Source organism: Marmota flaviventris, chromosome 10 (genome assembly GCF_047511675.1).
Source record: "Marmota flaviventris isolate mMarFla1 chromosome 10, mMarFla1.hap1, whole genome shotgun sequence".
Taxonomy (NCBI): Eukaryota; Metazoa; Chordata; class Mammalia; order Rodentia; family Sciuridae; genus Marmota; species Marmota flaviventris.
Genome location: NC_092507.1, coordinates 20249892 through 20269729, shown reverse-complemented (window position 1 = coordinate 20269729; position 19838 = coordinate 20249892). Strand labels below are relative to the sequence as shown.

Sequence of the window (19838 nt, the reverse complement as noted above, 5' to 3'; positions counted from 1 at the left end):
TGCCACTGCAGACCCCATCATGTTCGTTCCCACTAGCACACCTCCTCCAACAGGCTTAGCCGCTTCTCTGTCACAGCGGCGCCCCCCTATATGCCAGGCACGATGCCACAGGGCCTCGGGGGTTCAGCAATGAGTAGGCACAGAGTCCCTGCCCTCAGCCAGGGCCCAGTTGGGATGGTGGGCAGGTCTACAAATACAGAGGTGAAGTAGGAGGACCTAACCTGGATGGTGGGAGCGGGGTGTCTAGGGGAGTTCCAGGAGGAAGTGCTGCTCACTGAGACCTGAAGGCTACTTCAGGAGTCAGCCAAGCAAAGGGAGGGGAAGGTATTCCAAACAGAGAGAAGAGCACGTGGGAAGGCAGGAAGTTCTAGAGAGGTCAGAGCTGGCTCTGGAAGCTGGTGGGGAGCCACCAGGGGACTTTAACCCGTGGGGAGCATGCTCAGATCTGCTCCCTGGCATCCAGCCTCTGTCCTTCCTGTATTTTTGCCACACTGCAGTTAGAATCATCTGTCTAAAATGGACACAGGGCTGGGGTGTAGCCCAATGACAGAGCACTTGCCTAGCCCTGTGTGAGGCCCTGGGTTTGATCCCCAGGACCACAAAAAAAAAAAAATGAAATAGAAACAATCCTGTTCTGTGTCCCCCAGGCCTTTAAAGTCCAAGTTCAGCAAGAAGGCACTGGAGGCCCTTTCCAGCCTCATTTCTTACCCCGCCTCCCAGCTGTGTTCAACCACACCCAAACAGGTCATATCCTTCCATGTCTCTGGGCCTTTGTCCAGGTTGTACATTCCTCCTGGAACGCCCTACCCACTTGACTGAGGGCCTAACACAAATGTCCCTTCCTCCTGGAAGCCCTTCTGCTCCCTTTTCCCCATCAAGAGTAAATTTCTCCTCTCTGCCCCCCCTGACAGTTACAGGTAGCTAGCTGGTGCTCATTGACTGTTTCTTCCTATATCCTATATTTAATATTAATATAAACACTTTGTGTTCATGATCTTATTTAATCATCGTGGCTAGCTTGTAATAATCTTATCATTGTCCCCATTTTACTCAGGTGAAATTAAGGTTCTGAAAGGTAAAGTGACTTGCCCTGTTCCCAAAGGTAATAAATGACAGGACTGGGACTTGAACCTAGGTGGTTTGCAGCCACAGCACATGTCTTTATCCCTCTTCCACACCGTAGAAACACTTCCTAGTTATGCATCTGCCTTCCTTACCAGACTAATAGCACTTGGAGTGCAGAGTCCAAGTCTGGTTCATTCAAGGTCTCCAGGACCCAGCATATGGCCCAGCACACAAGTTGGGTGTGCACAGGATGAATGTATACGGAATGAATAAACAAGTTTAGGTAGGATGCAAGCAGAGGCTTGTGAGATGGGCTCAGGGACAGGTTACTGAGGGTAAATTAGCACCAGGCCCCTGTCCTGAGTGGGTCTGGTAATCATCTTGGGATAGACACCATGTCCACTGCAGCATTTTGCTCTTGGCTCAGTGCCTCTCCTCCAAAAAAAAAGATCTACTGATGACCTTGGATTTCCATCCCTTGGCTTTCCATCCTCCAGCTCGCAACTCCTTTGGAATCAGACAAATTCCATTTTGAATCTCAGTGTTGCCCTTAGATATAGCTGTGTGACCCCAAGCAAATGACTTTACAAATCTGAGTCTGTTCCTTCCTTTTCAAAATGAGTTCAAAAAGTTACTGCCTCTTGCCAGGCATGGTGGCACTTGCCTGTAATCCCAGCAGCTTGGGAGTCTGAGGCAGAAATATCACAAAAGTTCAAAGCCAGCCTCAGCAACTTAGCAGGATGCTTGCTACGCAACTTAATGAATAAATAAAATTTAAAAAAAAGGGTTGGGGACATGGCCTAGCGGTTAAGCACCCCTGGGTTCAATCTCTGGTACCAAAAAAAAAAAAAAAAAAAGGCTGGGGATATGGCTCAGTGGTTGAGTACCCCTGAGTTCAATCTCTGGTACCCACTCCCCCCATTGAGGTTGCTGTGAAGATAATGAATAGCAGCCAACATTTTCCAAGTATCAGTTGTGTGCTGTATCAGGCTGTCATTTATTCTTTTTTTTTTTTTTTTTTTGATGTGTGTTTGGGGGAGGATACTGGGGATCTAACCCAGAGATGCTTCACTACTGAGATACATCTGTAGCCTTTTTTAATTATTATTATTATTTTTTATTTTGAGACAGGGTCTTGCTGAGTTGCTTAGGGCCTCACTAACTTACCAAGTCTGGGCCTCAAACTTGAGGTCCTCCTGCCTCAGCCTCAGTCACTGTGATTACAGGTGTGTGCCACCATATATTTATTTATTTATTCATAGATGAATTTATTTATAGATGAACATGGCGCTTCTATTTATTTATTTATTTTTAAATATTTATTTTTTACTTGTAGGTGGAGACAATGCCTTTATTTATTTATTTTTTTATGTGGTGCTGAGGATCAAACCCAGGGCCTCACACGGGCTAGGCGAGTGCTCTACCACTGAGCTACAACCCCAGCTCCCACTTTATTCTTAATTAGTACAGTCCTTATACAGTCAGGGAGGCAGGACCTCAGCATTTCAGAGGGCCACTCTAGCCTTCCTCTGTTGGTCCTTTCCCACAGAGTGAAGAGTCAGAGAGAGTAAGAGGACGCCCAGCTGGACTTCCCCTTTACTCACTTCTAGAGGAGCTCTCAGTACCCAGAATTCTAGAATCTCTGAGTTAGCTTCCCTGGTCTGAGTAGGCCCTTCCTGAAACCAAACCACACTGCCAGGGTCGATTTCTAGATCTGAAGGGTGGCCGAAGACAGCTACTCACAGAGGTGAGTGAACAGAGCTTAAACAGCAGGCAATGGGGCAGGGAGGAGGCATGGGAGGAGTCTCAGGCATGTGCCATTACACCCAGTGAGCCTCCGTTTATCTCCAAAATAGGACTAATAATTTCTGCCTTTTGGGACATTTATGAAGATTGATAAGAGCAAGCTGATCCCAAATCAGAATATACTGGAGCTGCATATGGAGATTTTTGCCTATAATTCCAGCTACTTGAGAGGCTGAGGCAGGAGGACCTCCAGTTCAAGGCCAGCCTCTGAAATTTAATGAGACCCTATCTCAAAATGAGAAATAAAAAGTGTTAGAATGTAGCACAGTGGTAGAACATCCTTGGATTCAATCCTTAGTACCAAAAAAAAAAAAAAAAAAGAAAAAGAAAGAAAAGAAAAAGGGCTAGGGGTATAACTCAGTGGCAGAGTGCTTGCTTAATATGCACATGGTGCAAAGACCCTGGGTTTGATTGCCCTCATGTACATGCACGCGCGCGCACACACACACACAAAGAGAGAAAAATTTGCCTAAGGTTGCATAGCTCATAAATGGCAGAGCTGGGAGCTGAACTGTGCTCTGCTAGTTATTGCCATTATCATGGTTAGAATCCATCCTTAGCTTGGCTAGCAACCACCCGCCTTAGTCACTTGCCTGAGGAATGGGATAGAGATGCTCTGTGTGTCCCTCTGCTTGTAAAACCAGAAACAGGCACAGATGTGATCCAAGCTGAAGGCCTTTGGGTCAACCACGTGGAAGCAGCTGGGGGACTGGGGTCTGACCCTCTTTCTCACCCTCTGTCCCTAAGTCTTAGGGCAGCCAGGCAGGGCCTGTGGGCTGTTCAGAAAGAGGGCCTTCTGGTTTGTAATTATGCCCATCTTCCCAGCCTGTGGCCTGAGAAGATGGTGCCCCCCTTCTCCTAGTTGTGGAGCGGCTGCCAGCTCCGCCTTTCCTACACCCAGCCAAGATGCTGCTCTGTGGTCACCTGGACCCAATTTCCTTCTTCCTGCCTCCTCCCATCTCTGGCACACGCCCTTCAACTGTCCTGCCAATTTCCAACGTTTTTTTCCCCCAGGAAGCCATCTTTGTCCCCACTCCTACCCCCATCCCTGGGTCTCTGCTTTCAACCCGACGCATAGAGTCACTTGGATCATCAGCCCATTTCCCATTGGTTCCTGGCTGAACACTGGGTCCCCCTGGCCAGAATACTGCCCTTCCCCAGGGCAGTATCACATCGTGTGCTTCCCTTTCCCCCCACAGTGACTGGAAGGGTGGAACCGAGAGCCAGAAATCTGCCCTCGCCCCCAAGAACCAAACCTCAGCACTCAGAGTCCTGGAGCCAACATGATGGTTCTTCAGTGACCCGTCACATACCGAGTGAAGGAACTCAGGAGGCCCAGGGAAGGAAAAGGACTCGACAAAAATCACCCACAGGCTAGGCCAGGACTGAAATGCAGATCTTCTGACTCTCAGGCCCAGGTTCTGACACTATACATGGATCAAGTTTCCAATCCTCCCAGGTCCTCATTTTCAGGCAGGAGACCAAAATAGCTCCTATGTATTGCCAGAACCCCAGAGGTTAGTTCTGCCCCAATCTGGAAAAACCCCAAAGAGATTATTAGTCCAGTCTTCCTTCATCTATTTACCTCTCTTAGACAAGCAAACTGTGACCCAGAAAGAGAAGGGGTCTCCTCAAGGTCACAGAGCTGGGGCTAGAGCTGAGACAGGATGCCATGTTGAGTTCTTTGAAGAACTAAGCATCACCAACAAATTCATTGACTCAGCAAAGACTTGCAAGTCCATTCATTCCAGTCTGTGTGCTGGAAAGGAGACACTGAAGCTTGGCACAGTGGTGCACTCCTAAAATCACACTTGCTTGGGAGGCTGAGGCAGGAGGATCATAAGTTTGAGGGCATCCTCAGCAAATTAATGAGACCTGTCTCAAACTAAAATAAATAGAAAAGGGCTGCGGCTGTAGCTCAGTGGTAGTGTGCTTACCTAGCATGTGCAAGGTCCTGGGTTCAAGTGCCAGTACTGAGGATAAAAGTATTTATTTTTTTTTAAAGACAGTCACTGGGACTGGAGATATAGCTCAGTTGGTAGAGTGTTTGCCTTGCATGCACAATGCCTTGGGTTCAATCCCCAGCACTGCCCGCCCCCCGCCCCCCAAAAAAAGGCAGTCACTGCTGGAGATGTAATTGAGTGGTAAAGGGCCTGCCTAGTATGTGTGAGGCCCTAGGTTCAATCTCCAGCATCATAAAAACAAGAAAAAATTAAAAAATAAAAATAAAAAGATAGTCACAAGCATTGAGCTCATGGGAGCTACAGTACAAGAGAGGAGATCAAACATTGGACAACTCATTACACATGGTAATTATGATAGTGACAAATGCCACAGTAAAATAGAAGATGTTGTTGACTAAGGAGTGGGAAGGCCTGATTCAGCCTGGGAGTAATCAAGGAAGTCTTCTCAAAGGAGTTGAGGTACAAGCAGAACTGGAAAGAATGAACAGGAACAGGGTGGGAATGATCCTACCTCACACCACACAAAACTTAACTCACTGTGAGCCATGGGCCTGAGTGTGAAAGCTAACACTATGAATCTTCTAGAAGAAAATATGAAAGTACCTTCATGATCATGGAATAGGCAAAGATTTCTTGGGCATCAAAAACACTAACCATGACTCAAGATTATCAGAGGATAGGGAAAAGCATCTAAGACAGAAAAACCAGCAAGTGATAAGGCCCAGAGGAGAGAAAGGGCAAGAACTGAGAAAAGGTCAGAAGGAGTCAATGCTAGGCAGTGGAATGGGAGAAAGACCAAGAACCAGGCAGGGGCCAGACCACCCAAGACCTGGGGATTGGGTTAGGATCTAGCTCAGGGGCACTCAACCACCAAGCCACATCCCCAGCCCTATTTTGTATTTTATTTAGAGACGGGTCTCACTGAATTGCTTAGCACCTCACTTTTGCTGAGGCTGGCTTTGAACTTGCGATCCTCCTGTCTCAGCCTCCCAAGCTGCTGGGATTACAGGTGTGCACTACCGCACCTGGGGGATGTTTTTAAAAAATATTTATTTTTTTAGTTGTAGATGGACACAGTACCTTTATTTTATTTATTTATTTTTATGTGGTGCTGAGGATCGAATCCAGTGCCTCATACTTGCGAGGCAAGCGCTCCATCACTGAGCCACAATCCCAGCCCTGGGTTAGGATTTGAATCCTCCCTCATTCTGAGACTACTAGGTAGTCAGAGGGGATGTGGCAGGAACAGCAACTAGAGCAAAGGTTGGAGATAATGTGACCTTAACTAGACTTTCAAAAACCTGGTGCTATCTCCTTTGAGTGTCCAGAACTGCAAGATGTTGCCTCCACGAAAAGGAGAATAAAAGGAAACATGCCCCCTGTTCCCTACTCAGCAACCAGCTGGGTCAGGCTTGGATTCTGCTCCTTTGCAATCAAAATATATAGTTTTACAACTTGAAAAGTCACTTCATCCAGGTGCCAGAATGAGGTGGGGCATTGCAGGGTTGGGGGGATGACTCTCAGCTCTGAACCCTTGTCCTGCAGGGGCCAGCCCTGGTCTCAGAGGACCTGGAGTCTGTGAGCTCCTACCCATGCCCCAGCTCTGGCTGTAGCCCCGCCTACCTCTGCTTAGCACTTGGACCTCCTCACCCCCTTTTCCCTCTCTCCCTCCCTTGGGAAGAGAGAGTCCAGAGGCCAAGAGTTTCCTCCACCCACTCCCACACACCTACAACAGACTCCACACCAGAGCTAGGGTGGGCCTCAGGTCCCTGCAGACTCCAGCTTCTCATCACTCAGTCCTCCTCCCTGTAAGGTGCTCTCGGGAAAGCCAATGACAGTGGTGATTCCATTCAATCTAACCAACATCTTATTGAGTGCCTGCTACATGAAGGGGCAGTGTGCTAGAGTTAAGAAGGTGCCTCTCTGGGAACTCTTGAGGTAACGGGGGAAAGAGAGTGCACACAGCCAACTTTACAAGTGTTTCACGGAAGTGCAAAGTGCAATTGAGTCTAGAAAGCAAGGCTGATTTCACTTGTGGAATGGTGTGTGGATTATCAAGAAGAATTTCCTCTGAGAATCCATCTGAACTGGACCAGAAGGAATAGGTAAGACTGCCTGCCAGTAAGAAATGCTCTTGGTGGGAGAGAAAAGAATTATAATGACTAATGGTAGTGTCAGGTACTGTGCTCAGCACAACCAGTATTCATTTGATCTTCACATCAACTCTATGAAATAGTATAATTATACCCATTTTCCAGATGTGGTAACTGAGGCTGAGGGAAGGTAATTAGCTTGTTTTCAAACTCCAACAGCAGGTAAGTGGCAGAAAGAGGACCTGAACTGTTCTCTCTGCTTCCACACTCTTAACTTCTACACAGAGTAGCTTGGGCAAAGGATACTGTGGAGACAAAGGAGAGGGGAAGAAGGTGAGGAGGGGTGGATAGGCAGAGGTTGGGGAGGGGGAGCTTTATGCAGAGAGCAGTGGGGAGCTACACTGGGGGGGGAGATGACACTTACAATTAGCTCTCTGTTTTCAGAGGCCCACTTTGAAGAGAAGAAATTAGAGACAGAGAAAACCTGTGTGGGAGTTGCTGCAAAAATCCAAGAGAAAGATGGGGGCTGAGGGGTGGAGAGGAGGAGGTGCACCAGGAGACACCAAGCAGAACCAGGGGACTGCTTGGTTCTGGCAGATGAAATGGAAGGAGAAGTCAAAGGTGCTGTCCCAGGTGGCCTCCATGCTCCAGGAGGAAGCCTGTTAATTGGTCTTTACCACACACTGGGCACCCCTCCCCCCACCATGGCGCAGCCCCCCATGTGGCACCTGCCCAGCTCACCTGCTTTCTTCTTCCCTAACACTCATGTATATTCAATATCCACTTTCAACCAGTATATATGGAGCACCCACTGCATGAGGAATGTTGTGTGGGGGGGGGAGTGGGCAGAGTATGTGAGGAACAGGCTGACCTCACCTCTTAGGTGGTGAACCTTTTGCAGCCTGGGCTCTGGATTTGAATCCTGGTTCTGCAACTTACTTGTGGTAAGTCCTGGCTGAGCCTCTGACTTGCTGTGACTTCAGGTGGGTGACTGAACCGCCCATTGACTCAGTTTTCTTATCTGTAAGATGGGGCTCAAACTGCCTACCGCAAGTCCCTGGCGCAAGGTAAGCATGCAGTGTGAGCTGTTATTGCAGAGTTCACATTTTAGTGGGGAGACAATTACACAATTAATTATTTTACACAATTAATTATTTTATTACAACAATGATAAATAACCTGACGAAGCAATACAGATCGGAGGTGAGGGCAGGTTTCCCAGTGGGAAGGATGGGCCTGCTGAGCTGAGGTTGGCCTGGTGGAGCAGGAGGGAGGGAAGAGCACTGGAGGCCGGGGGCCGGTGAGTGAGCAGACCCTCAGTGCAAGGAGGTGCTGAGGTCTGTATTTCTGCAACTTTACCTCTTTGGGACCTCAAAAACAGTTCTGAGGAATAGGTCAGGCAGACACAGCCCATTTTACAGAAAGGACATGAAGGCCCAGAAGGGAACAGTTGCTCAGCAGGTCTATGATAAGAAGGCTCAGGGACAGGAGGAGGCAGGCCTCAAAAGAGGCCTTTGTCCCTCTGCCTGCTGGGGTGGGAGCAGCAGGAGCTAAGGCTGCAGCTGGCCACCAACAGCTGTGGTGGCCAGAGCTGCATTCCTTCCCCTGCCAACAGAGCAAGTCCAGGCTTAGGCAGGGGCCGAGAACTTTCTTTTGGTCTTTATAAAAAAAAAAACAACCCAAAACCAACAACAAAAATCCACTTCAGTAAACATTAAGTTGTGACTTCAAACAGACACAACTCCAAACTGTCCTCCAGGGCCCTGTGGCTCTCCACCTCCCCAGGGTAAGTGCTGAGGCAGCCAAGTTTCTGGGAAGGGCAAGGAGGCCTGGACTTGAAGCCCCTCCAACTTGCTGTGTGACCTCAAGCAGGTCACCAGCCCTCTCTGGACCTGAGTGTCCTCTACAAAACAGAAGGAAGGGAGAGTGGGATGACATAAGTGGGGTGGGGAGCCCAGCAACCAGCTTCAGCCAGCTGCAGCGGCTTTGCTGCCCTCCAAGTTTGAGGCACTGGGGCCTTGGGGGTCTGGAAGCTGGGGACAGGCAGCCTTTCATCTCGGCTGGCCCAGGGTCACAGAAGGTTGGCAGGCCCCCACATCCCAAGATCGCGTTTCAGGCTGGAAGGGGCCTTCCTGTGACCTCAGCCAGCCAGCCCTGCCCTGCCTCCCTCCTCCCCATCCTCACCAGAGGGAAGCAGGCAGCATCCTGCCCAAGGTCACCAGCCAGCAAGTGGCTGTCCTTCTGCTCGCCCTTCCCTCCCACCCAGCCAGCCCCCACTATCCTCCCCCTGTAAAGCCTCAGGTCTCCTGGGCCATTAGGAATCTGCCAGGCGAGGCGTGGTCTTTTCCTCTCTCTTGTTTCTTGGCTTGTTTTCCCAGTTCTCCAACAGCCACCTCCTGCAAAAGCCTCCGGGTGCGTGTACAGGAACATTTTTCTCTAAAGAGAGAGAGGGAGAGAGAGGGAGAGAGAGGGAGAGGGAGAGGGAGAGGGAGGGAGGGAGAGAGAGAGAGAGAGAGAGAGAGAGAGAGAGAGAGAGAGAGAGAGAGAGAGAGAGAGAGAAATGCAACCATAGTTTAGATAAAAAAGCAACCAACTCAGTCCTTCCCGGTAACCTCTGGCTTCCCAGGCGGCTGGCTCCAGGCACTGGGAGGAAGGCCTGCTGGGGTGCGAGGCCTGAGCTTGTCACCGCCCCCTCCTCTCCCGCCTCCGTTCTCCTTCAGGATTTGGTCTGGCTTTTGGAGCCCGGAGGAGGCAAGCTGCAGGGCTCAGCAGGGCTGAGAAAACATGGGGGTGCTGAGGGGGCTGGCTGGGGACCTGCCTCCTGCCCGCCTGACTACCTTCTCTGGAGGTTACAGGATCTGGGCTTTTCACCCCTAACCCATTCCATCTTCCTGCTTTCATTCCTTTTTTGATTTCCTTCTGGCTTGGGAATCACTGGTCTCTCTAATGCAGATTCCTTGAGGGCCACCTGCCACCTCTGTATCCCAGTTGTACCCTTTGTACCATGGCAGGGCTTGACTTTCTGTTTTGAGAAAGTCATTCACTTTCACACTGTCTTTTACCCACTGAAATCTTCTCAAGGGGTGGCACCCCATGTCCTGCCTTTGCTCTGGCTGACAACCCCTTCATCATCTGTTGTAGTTCCAGCACCTGGGTTAGCGCCTGACACATAGTAGGTCCATTGTGTTTCTTGAATGAATGAATTCAAACCACAAATAGGTCTCTCAAAATATTCAGACCAATCTTGCAAAAGGATCATTTGATTGTGACACATCCCTGTAAAAAGCCTTCCATGCCTTCCCAGTCACCCTCAGAACCCTCATCTCCGACTTCTCACACTCCCCAACCCTCTTGGGAGGATTTCCTTTCCTTGTCAAGAACCATTTTTTCTCTGGCCTCTGGGCCTTTGCATATGAAACTCTCTCTCTCTCTCTCTCTGCCTGCTACACCCTGCATTGCATCTGGCTGACTTCCAGCAGCTTGTCCCCTGTCAGACCACCCAAGGAACAGAGCAAGTATGGGCTGGGAGCACCAGCAAAGCAGGGTCACTAACATCTCTTTTTTCAAATAATTTGATATTTAATAATTTTTACAATCTATTGAAATGGCATTAAGGGAAAAATCAGACCCTTACTGGAGTACCAGCACTCGTACCGTGGGGTTAATGCTGGTCTATGTTGAGTTTACACATAGGCTAGTGTTGCAGAAGGTGTTATAACCTGGCTTTGATATTTAACACTCCTCCTGAAGGCCTTTGCTGACTCCTGCAGATGGGCTTAGGTTTCTTCTTTTCTTTGTGCCTCCAAAGTTCTTCTGGACTCTTCTTCTTTCTTCTTCTTCTTCTTCTTCTTTCTTCTTCTTCTTCTTCTTCTTCTTCTTCTTCTTCTTCTTCTTCTTCTTCTTCTTCTTCTTCTTCTTTCTTCTTTCTTCTTCTTCTTTTCTTCTTCTTCTTTGTGGCACTGGGGATCAAACCCAGCGTTAGGCAGATGCTCTACTCCGGAGCTACATCCCCAGCCCTTTTAAAAATTTTGAGACAGGATCTCTAAATTGTCTAGGCTGGCCTCATGTTTGGGATCCTTCTGCCTCAGCCTCCCCTGAGTGGCTAGGATTATAGGGATGTGCTGCCGAACCTGGTTTAGACTTTTAAAAATATCATATTTTTGTTTTACTTATTGCTCTCCATTTCCTCTCTACCTCTGTAAACTCCCTGAGGGCCCAGTTCATATTTTTCTACTTCTACACCTTCTATACCTGTAGTGCCTAGTATAGGACTGCCCCCAGACATGTCATTCACTAGCCTTTATTCATTCAATCCCCTTTGTAGGGTCTGCACTACACATCATATTCTGTTCTGCTGTATGAGGAACTTGTACCTGCCCTTCAAAACCCTGTCCAAATGACCCCTTCTCTGTACGTCCACCCCAGTCTTCCAGTTGAGGTAAACTCTCTGCCTCTGTAAATTCATAGTTCTTACTGTGATCCATGTCTCCCTCTTTTATTTATTTAAAAAAATTTTTTAAAATGTTGATGGACCTTTATTTTATTCATTTATTTATATGCTGTGCTGCTGAGAATTGAACCCAGGGCCTCACACATGCTAGGCAAGTGCTCTACCACTGAGCCACAACTCCAACCCATCCCTCTTATTATTTTTTTTATATTTGTTTTATTTGTAGGTGGACACAATAACCTTTATTTTCTTTTAATATTTATTTTTAGTTATAGGTGGACACAATATCTTTATTTTATTTTTATGTGGTGCTGAGGATCAAACCCAGGGCCTCATGCATGCTAGGTGAGCACTGTACCACTAGCCACAATCCTAGCCCCCCAAATTCCTTCTCTCTCTCTCTCTCTCTTTTTTTCCCCCCTGTGGTGCTAGGGATTGAACCCAGGGCCTTGTGCATGCAAGACAAACACTCTACCAACTGAGCCATATCCCCAGCCCTCCCCCTTTTATTATTTATTTATTTTGGTACCAGGGATTCAACTCGGGGGCGCTCAACCACGGAGCCACATCCCAGCCCTGTTTTTGTGTTTTATTTAGAGACAGGGTCTCACAGAGTTGCTTAGCACCTCGCCATTGCTGAGGCTGGCTTTGAACTCACTATCTTCCTGCCTCAGCTTCCTGAGCCGCTGGGATTACAGGCATGCACCACTGTGCCCGATGTCTTTTATTACAATTTTTATGTATGTCTTCTCTCTCATTTGACTGGGAGTCACTTCAGAGCAGAGGCTGGATGGTTGATCCCTGGGTTCTTAGTGCCCTGCATAAACCTGGGGCAGAGCAGGCAGCAATGTATGCTTATTAACCAGGTGTCGTTGTATATGCTTGTAATCCCAGTGATTCAGGAGGCTGAGGCTGGAGGACTACAAGTTTGAGGCCAGCCTCAGTTATTTAGTGAGGCTGAACAACCCTATTTCAAAATAAAAAGGGCTGGGGATGTAGATCAGTGGTACAGTGTCCTGGGTTCAATATGGAATACCCTCTAACTGTCCCCCCCCCACAAAAAAAAATGCTTATTACATGAAAAGACTGGAAAAAAAAATGCTTATTACATGAAAAGACTGGAAAAGTAGGTAAAATTCAGACAGGGTTTTGGCTTTTATTTTGCAGGGGTGGTGGTGCTGAGGATTAAACCCAGGGCCTCGTGCAAGCTAAGTGCTTGTTCCAATACCAAAGTACACCCCCAGCGGCAGGCAGGATTTTGAAGGTGAGAGCAAAGAGAATAACATGTACTTACTGAGGGCATAGAGTCAGTATAGATAAAAACAAATCATTGTCATCATCATAACAACTGTCACTGAGTGTGCCTTAGTGTGGTGGGTAAGAGCGCAGAGGAGGTTCTATCCCTTATAGGCTCTGTGAGCTTAGGGAAGTTATATAACCTCTCTGTGCCTCAGTTTCTTCATCGGCAAAATGTAATCATCTCCACCATACCCGGAATTAAATAGGTTAATCTATGCAAGGTGCTGAGAACTGTGTCAGCCACACAGGGGCTCAGGGTGTTTGCTGTCATTGTTATTATCTCTATTGCTTAGTACTTCAGTCGTGCCAGGCACTTTGATCTGCCATCTCACTTAGTCCTCACAGCTGCCTGACAGGCAAGGATTGTTGTCCCCTTTTCCAAAGAAATGAGGCGTAAGCAGGCCAAGCAGCTTGCTAAGGTCACTTGCTGGGAAAGTGGCAGGAATGGGATTTGAACCCAGGTCTCTCTGGCCCTGCCACCCACCCATGTTCCTTGACTGTGACACCTGCCTGCAGGAGGAAGGGGAGGAGGAGGAGATGGCATGGTGGGAAGGCAGGGAGGCTTCACGGAACTGGGGCCTCAGCAGAGCAGCAGGCGTTTTTTCCAGAGCTTTCATTTCCGTCTGCCTCTTCTGAGCAGGTGAAAAACCCCACAGAGGGCCCTTCCCGAGTCCCCCCTCCCTCCCCTTCCCAGCGCTGTCTCATCCCCCCACGCTGGGAGGGGGAGGTCAGGCATGCAGCGTGGGGGATGCAGGGGAGGGGAGTGAGGAGGTGGGGGAGCATCATTCCAGATCCTTCCCCTCCTGCACCCCCCTTCCCCATCAAAGGCTCTCCGGGAGGGGAGAGCATTCCAGGTGGAAGGAATGGCAAATGCAAAGGCTGCGGATTAAGGATGTGGAGGCGGGGAAAGCCTGAGAGCTGGGCTGGAACTGAGGTTCCGGGCCCCCTGGGATTGCTCAGTGGAGAAGAACTTGTTTGACAAGAGGGAGGGGGAAGGGGAGAGAGGGAGAGGGAGAGAAAGAGGGGGTGGGTAGGCTGTGGACCCAGCAGGAGGGAAGTGGCCTGGAGACCATTCTGGGCTCTGAGCACAGTGCTGTTTACCACTTCCCCTGGGACAGGGGTGGGGGATGCAGAGGGGTGACTCTTCTTGGTCCTCTGCTTTACTCCTCATTCTGCAGGCTCTGTACCAGGCCCAGCTCCTGGCTTCTCATGCATTCTCTCATTGTCCTTGTGTTTCCTCTCCAGCTCCACAGATCCATAGTATCCATGAGAAGGCTGAGGTTCAGGTTCAGCCGGTTATATAACTGGTCCAAGATCAGACAGCGTAAAAGGCAGACCTGGGACTTGAACCTGAGTCCGTTTGCCTCTGGCCTGTTACTGACTTAGGCTGCTTTCCCAAAGGGCTCCCACGCCCACGGCAACAATAACAGAAACTCATGTGGCCTTTGCTCCTCATGACAGTCTTGTAGGCAGAGCTTTATCATCTCTATTTCATAGATAAAGAGAAGGAAACTGAGTCTCGGAGAGAGGGTGTGACTTGGCCACCATTAAGGAGCCTAGGTAGCCAGTGACGCTTTACGGAGGAATAAAGTCTGATTCTTGCCCTTACTGGGGAAATAGGCAAGAGGTTTTTTTTTTTTTTTTAATTGGTAGGAAAGGAACAGGACTTGTCTTTTGCAAACTGGGGACTTGCTACAGGCAGTGAATAATTTCAGCACTGGCTCCAGGTGATATCTTTTACTCCTTGGTAGAAGAGGTAGGGCTTACCCATCTGGAATTCTCAAGTTCCATGGCTGGGTTTGAATTCCAGCCTTGTTACTTTCCATTGGGTATCCTTGGGCCCTTAACCTCTCTGTGCTACCTTGTCCTCATTTGTAAAATAAGAATGATAATAGGACCTAATTTACAGGACCACTATGAGGATTAATTCATTTAAAGTGATTAGCATATGCCTGGCATATAGTAAATGCTCACTAAATGTTGGTGTTCAATACTAGTAATAGGTATAGCACTCACCTTAAAAAGCAACCTATCTTCATCTCCTAAAAAGAAAAAGTAAGGCTTCTGTTGTTGGGACAACCTGTAAGCAAAGCCCCAGAATATTAATTTTTCTTTTTTTAATTTGTTCTAATTAGTTACACATGACAGTAGAATGCATTTGACACATTGTACACAAGTGGAGCATAACTTCTCATTCCTCTGGCTGTACATGGTGCTGAGTCACACCAGTAGTGTAGTTATACACGTATATAGGATAATAATGTCTATCTCATTCCACCGTCCTTCCCATCCCCACCACCCCACCCTTCCCCTCACTCCCGTCTGCACAATCCAAAGTTCCTTCATTCTTCCCTACAACTTCTTTTTCTTTTCTTTTGGTACTGGGGATTGAATCCAGGGGCACTTTATCACCGAGCTACATCTCCAGCGCACCCCCCCCCCCGCCTTTATTTTGAGTCAGGGTCTCACTAAATTGCTGAGGCTGGCCTCAAATTTGTGATTCTCCTGCCTCAGCCTCCTGAGTTACTAAGATTACAGGAAAGTACCACTAGGCCCAGCTCAGAATATTAATTTCTCAAGGAGGTGGAAACTGCTGATGTAAATATTAATAGTAATTATTATTGGAACTAACATTCAACAGTTGCTTACCATATACCAATCATTGTGCTAAGTGACTCATATTTGAAATAACTTTTTTTTTTCCCTCCAGTTTTGGGGATTGAACCCAGGGCCTTATGTATGTTAGACAAGCGTTCTACCACTGATCTACACCCCCATTCCCTAGGTGATCACATTTATTATCTCATTTAATCTTCACAACTCTGGGAAATAGAAAGAATTATGATTCACATTTAACGGATAAGGAAACAGAGGCTCAGAGAGGTGAAGTCACCTGCTTAAAGTCACATAGCTAGAAAGTGGTAAACAGTTATTTAAACTCAGGTTTGTCTGACTTCAAAGTTTCCTATGACAATTAAGGTTAGATAATAACTTGCACAATACATGGTTGTCTGCATCAGCTCTATTACAAACCAGCTGCTGGCTCTGCTACCTCCCTCCATGCTGGGAAGACCAAGGACAATTTATTTATAAATATTTTTTGGTTGTCCATGGACCTTTATTCTATAATTTATTTATATGCGGTGCTGAGAATTGAACCCAGTGCCTCACACATGCTAGACAAGCACTCTACTACGGAGTCACAACACCCCCCCCCCAGGACCATTTATAGAGTGCCTTCTATCTGCCACTTAATTATATTTCCCTTTAAATCCTTACTGCTACCTTATGACCCTCTATAATTATACCTCCTAAAAGTATAATAATAAATATGGCTGAAGGACAATTAGGTTTGGTGACAGATCAAAGTCACTGTATCTAAGGTAAGGTGGTACAGTCAAGATTCAAACTTAGGAGGGCCTTCTTGGAAGCCTGCGATCTCTTCTAAAATACTGGGGATGGGGATTGAACCCAGGGCCTTGCAAATCCCTGGTTCTGGAAGCCTGCATCCTCCCTCTGCCCCCATCCCTGAATTAAACTCAATACATCATGGCCTATATATATATTTTTTCTTTTTGAACCAGGGATTGAACCCAGGGATACTTTAACCACTTAGCCACATCCCCAGCCATATATATATATTATATATATATATATATATATATATATATATATATATATATATATATATATAATTTTTTTAAAAAATATTTTTTAGTTGTTGATGGATCTTTATTTTATTCATTTTTATGTGGTGCTGAGAATTGAACCCAGTGCCTCACACATGCTAGGCAAGTGCTCTACCACTGAGCCATAACCCCACCCTCTCTATATATACATTTTTAACAGAGTCAGGGTCTTGCTAAGTTGCTTAGGGTCTAGCTAAATTGCTGAATCTGGTTTTGAACTTGTGATCCTCCTGTCTCAGTCTCAGCCTCCTGAGTTGCTGGGATTTTAAGGGTGTGTTACCACGCCCCGCCCCCCCCCTCTTTTTTTTTTTTTTTTGAAATAGAGTTTCTCTAAATTGCCCAGGCTGGCCTTGAATTTGCAATCCTCCTACCTCAGCCCCTGAGTAGCTGGGATTATAGGTACTTACCACCCAGTAAAGCCAGCTTCTTTTAGGGACTATCAGAAAAGTGAAGAGAACCTTGGAGAACAATTCCACCTTCAAAACCAAAACTAGGGTCTGGTTTAACAATGACCCTCTCTATTGTGGCCCTCAGATCGTGTGCTGTGCCCTCCAGCCCCACTCCCACTACCCTCCTTGACTTCATACCCTTCCTCTTGACTTGCCCCTTTTCTCTCACCCTCTCATTCATGAATGGGTGAACCACATCCATCAATTCACCACAGACAGCATCCACTTAGGGAAGTCTCCTTTGACTCCTCCCATTTCCTGATATTCCCTCTCAGAATCAGATTGTACTTTGCCTTCTTGTTCCTTATCACTTTCTAACTGTGTTTGTGCATTCATTTGTTTAACTACTTTGTTCCTTACCAGAGTCTAAGCTCCCAGAGGGTCTGACTATTTTTCTTACCATTATAGCTGAGCCATTGGCAGGCTGTTCTATACCTGCTAGGTGCTCAATAATTTTTTATTGAATGAATGAATTCGTGAATAAATAAGTAGCTACCAGGCATTTTAAACACATGACTCAGTAGCGCCACAATTAACTCATTGAATCCTCACAACTGTCTTATCATCCCATTTTAGAGACGGGTAGGTAAGGCTAAGAGAGCTAGGAAGTGGTGGAGCTAGGATTCAACCCTAGCTCAGATTTGACCCCAAAGTCACTACTGCCTTCTGCAGTTACCTCCTGCACCCAACCGCTGCAGCCAGATTTAAACAGTCACTGACTGTCAGACCACGGGTACCAATTTGAACCTGGAGGATACTAACCCAGTCAGCACTGGGACCCTGTTGGCATCACCCACTTGTAGGGTCTCTGCCCTTCTTAAGTCTTAAGCTGCTCCCCCTCCTATTCCCTTCTTGGCCTCTAGGGAGGGAAAAGGACTAGGAATCACAGCCAAGACAGTCCTGCTGGGAAAACAATCCTGTAGTGAATAGAGCTCTGTTCTGAGAGCGGAGAGACCTGGATTTAAGTTTTGCCATGAGGCTACCCCACTGTCCATGTCCTCGTTTGGGATTCTGCCTAGGTTGCTGATCATATGTCATCCCCGACCTCCTGATTCCTAGGATCCCAGAACAGCTTTGTCACTTAGCTTGGGAGTGGCCTATGATTAAGTCTATGGTAACCAGGGGCAGGGGCAAATCTGGCACCCTTAAGACCATCCCTCACGTACTAAAGCCATGGGGGGGGGGGCAAGTCTTTTTCAGGTAACACCATGCCTGGGAAGGAAAAATACAGGATGAAAGCTAAATGATACACAAGTTTGAGTCCTAGGATTGTTTCCAATTCCTTGGGTGAACCTGAGTAAATCTGCTATCATAGGCTCCGTTTTCTCCCCTGCAAGTAGAGGACAATACATGCTGTATAGAGTTGCTCTAGGGAACTAAATGGACATCTTTGCTAACTTATTAATGTTATATTGTTATCCGGCTGCAGTCTTTTATAATCAATAAGGCTTGCATGTGCCCACTCAGACATGAATCTTCAATAATCACCTTCAGGAGGTGAGGAGGATATGCTGAGCTTACTGCGCCTACTTTGCAGAAGGACAAACTGAGACCCAGAGAAGCTCAGGGAGTTGTCTGAGGTTGCAGAGTGAGATGGCGGTTCAACTAGGGACCAGTTCACCTGTCAAAACTAGCTCCCATTTTCAGGACCCTCTCCCGCAACACACACACACTGGGATCCCTTAGGGGCGGGCTCTTAAAGCCAGTGACTCACTTTCCACACCTTACTTTCGGCCCCGCCAGAGACCCTAAGTGAAGGGACATAACTATTTGCAACTTGAGGGGTGTCCTCAGAAAAGTTTACAGGCTTGGCCCCTTCCTATCCCCCAAAATACTGGTTCTTTGGACTCCAATAAGAAGAATTCGTCTTTCAACACACTTTAAGCGAGATTTTACCCTTTCTTTGGTGAGATTTTTCTACTCTGAATTTAAGAGTTGATTTACCGAAATGTCTACCCCCACTTCACTTGGTTTGCCTCCCGCTGTTTACTCCTATTGCGGAAGTTGCTCGGGTGGAGCTCTCGGGACAGTAGCTTTGAGTACGTCTTTTGCGTAGGTATTTAACTGGCATTCTATTCAGGCCAATGGGATGACTGGAAGTCCAGGGCGGGTCGAGCGGAGAACCAATCAGAGCCGTTGGCGGGGTGTGGCTGCGTCCCAGGGCGGGGGATCGCGTAATGGCGGACACGGGCCGGGCGAGCGCGGCTGGGGGCGTTGCGCGTTGAGGGGGGTCCGGCTGTGTGGCAGCCCGCTAGGCGGTCGGCGGGAGCAGATCCCGTGTTGAGATAGGGCGGCTGGCCGGCTTTTCCTGTCTCTGAGGGGGACTGCGCGAGGCCAGGTGAGCAACAAGTTCCCTTGGGCGGGCCCCGCTGTGAGGCGCCGGCCGCAGCTGGGCCGCCCCTCCCGAACCGCGCAGAGTCCAGGGGGAATGGGTGTCGCACCTCCTGCCGCCGACTGGCAGAGGCCGGCGAGCAGTCGGCGGCGGGTGGCGTCTTAGTCCACCCTACCCCCTAAGGGAGGGGGTGACCTGGAGTCCCCAGCGGATTCGTGAAGGGGCCTGCGAGTCCGTGAGGCTGTGAAAGTGTCCCGAGCTGACATGGCTCTGTCCCCAACTCGCTTTGTGATCTTGGACAAGTCACTTCCTTCTTCAGGCCTTAGCATCCCCATTTGTAAAACGAAGACTGTCGGCAGGAGTACCTGAGTTGGGTCCCAGCTCTTTGGGGAAGTTCTTCCCCAGGATGAGCCTCAGTGTCTGTCTCAGGACCATGCAGCAATTGAGGTGCTCCTTAAGGCTCCTGGCCTGTTAAGTTGGGTAGCGGTGGGTAGGGCATAGTGTGTATGCGCGCGCGCATGTGCCCCGCACAGAATGGTCCGCAGACTCAGGAGGAGAGTTGGCTATAGGGGCTGTTTTCGAAGGCGGTGGGTGCCCTACCCAGACCGGGATGGGATGGGACGGGGTGGGACGGGGTGGGATTGGGTTCTGTGGGTCCTCCAGCAGTCCCAGATCCTATGAGATGGGGAAG

At 48.2% G+C, this 19838-nt stretch overlaps 1 protein-coding gene across 1 annotated transcript in view; it reads left to right on the top strand.

The window, feature by feature from the left end:
- The first annotated feature begins 18983 nt into the window (after positions 1–18983).
- Positions 18984–19838, top strand: part of Wasf2 (WASP family member 2) — a 73838-nt gene continuing 72983 nt past the window's right edge. The window contains exon 1 of the mRNA XM_027937324.2: positions 18984–19153. The gene's annotated coding sequence lies outside the window, so the exon portion shown is untranslated. The remainder of the gene's footprint in view (positions 19154–19838) is intronic.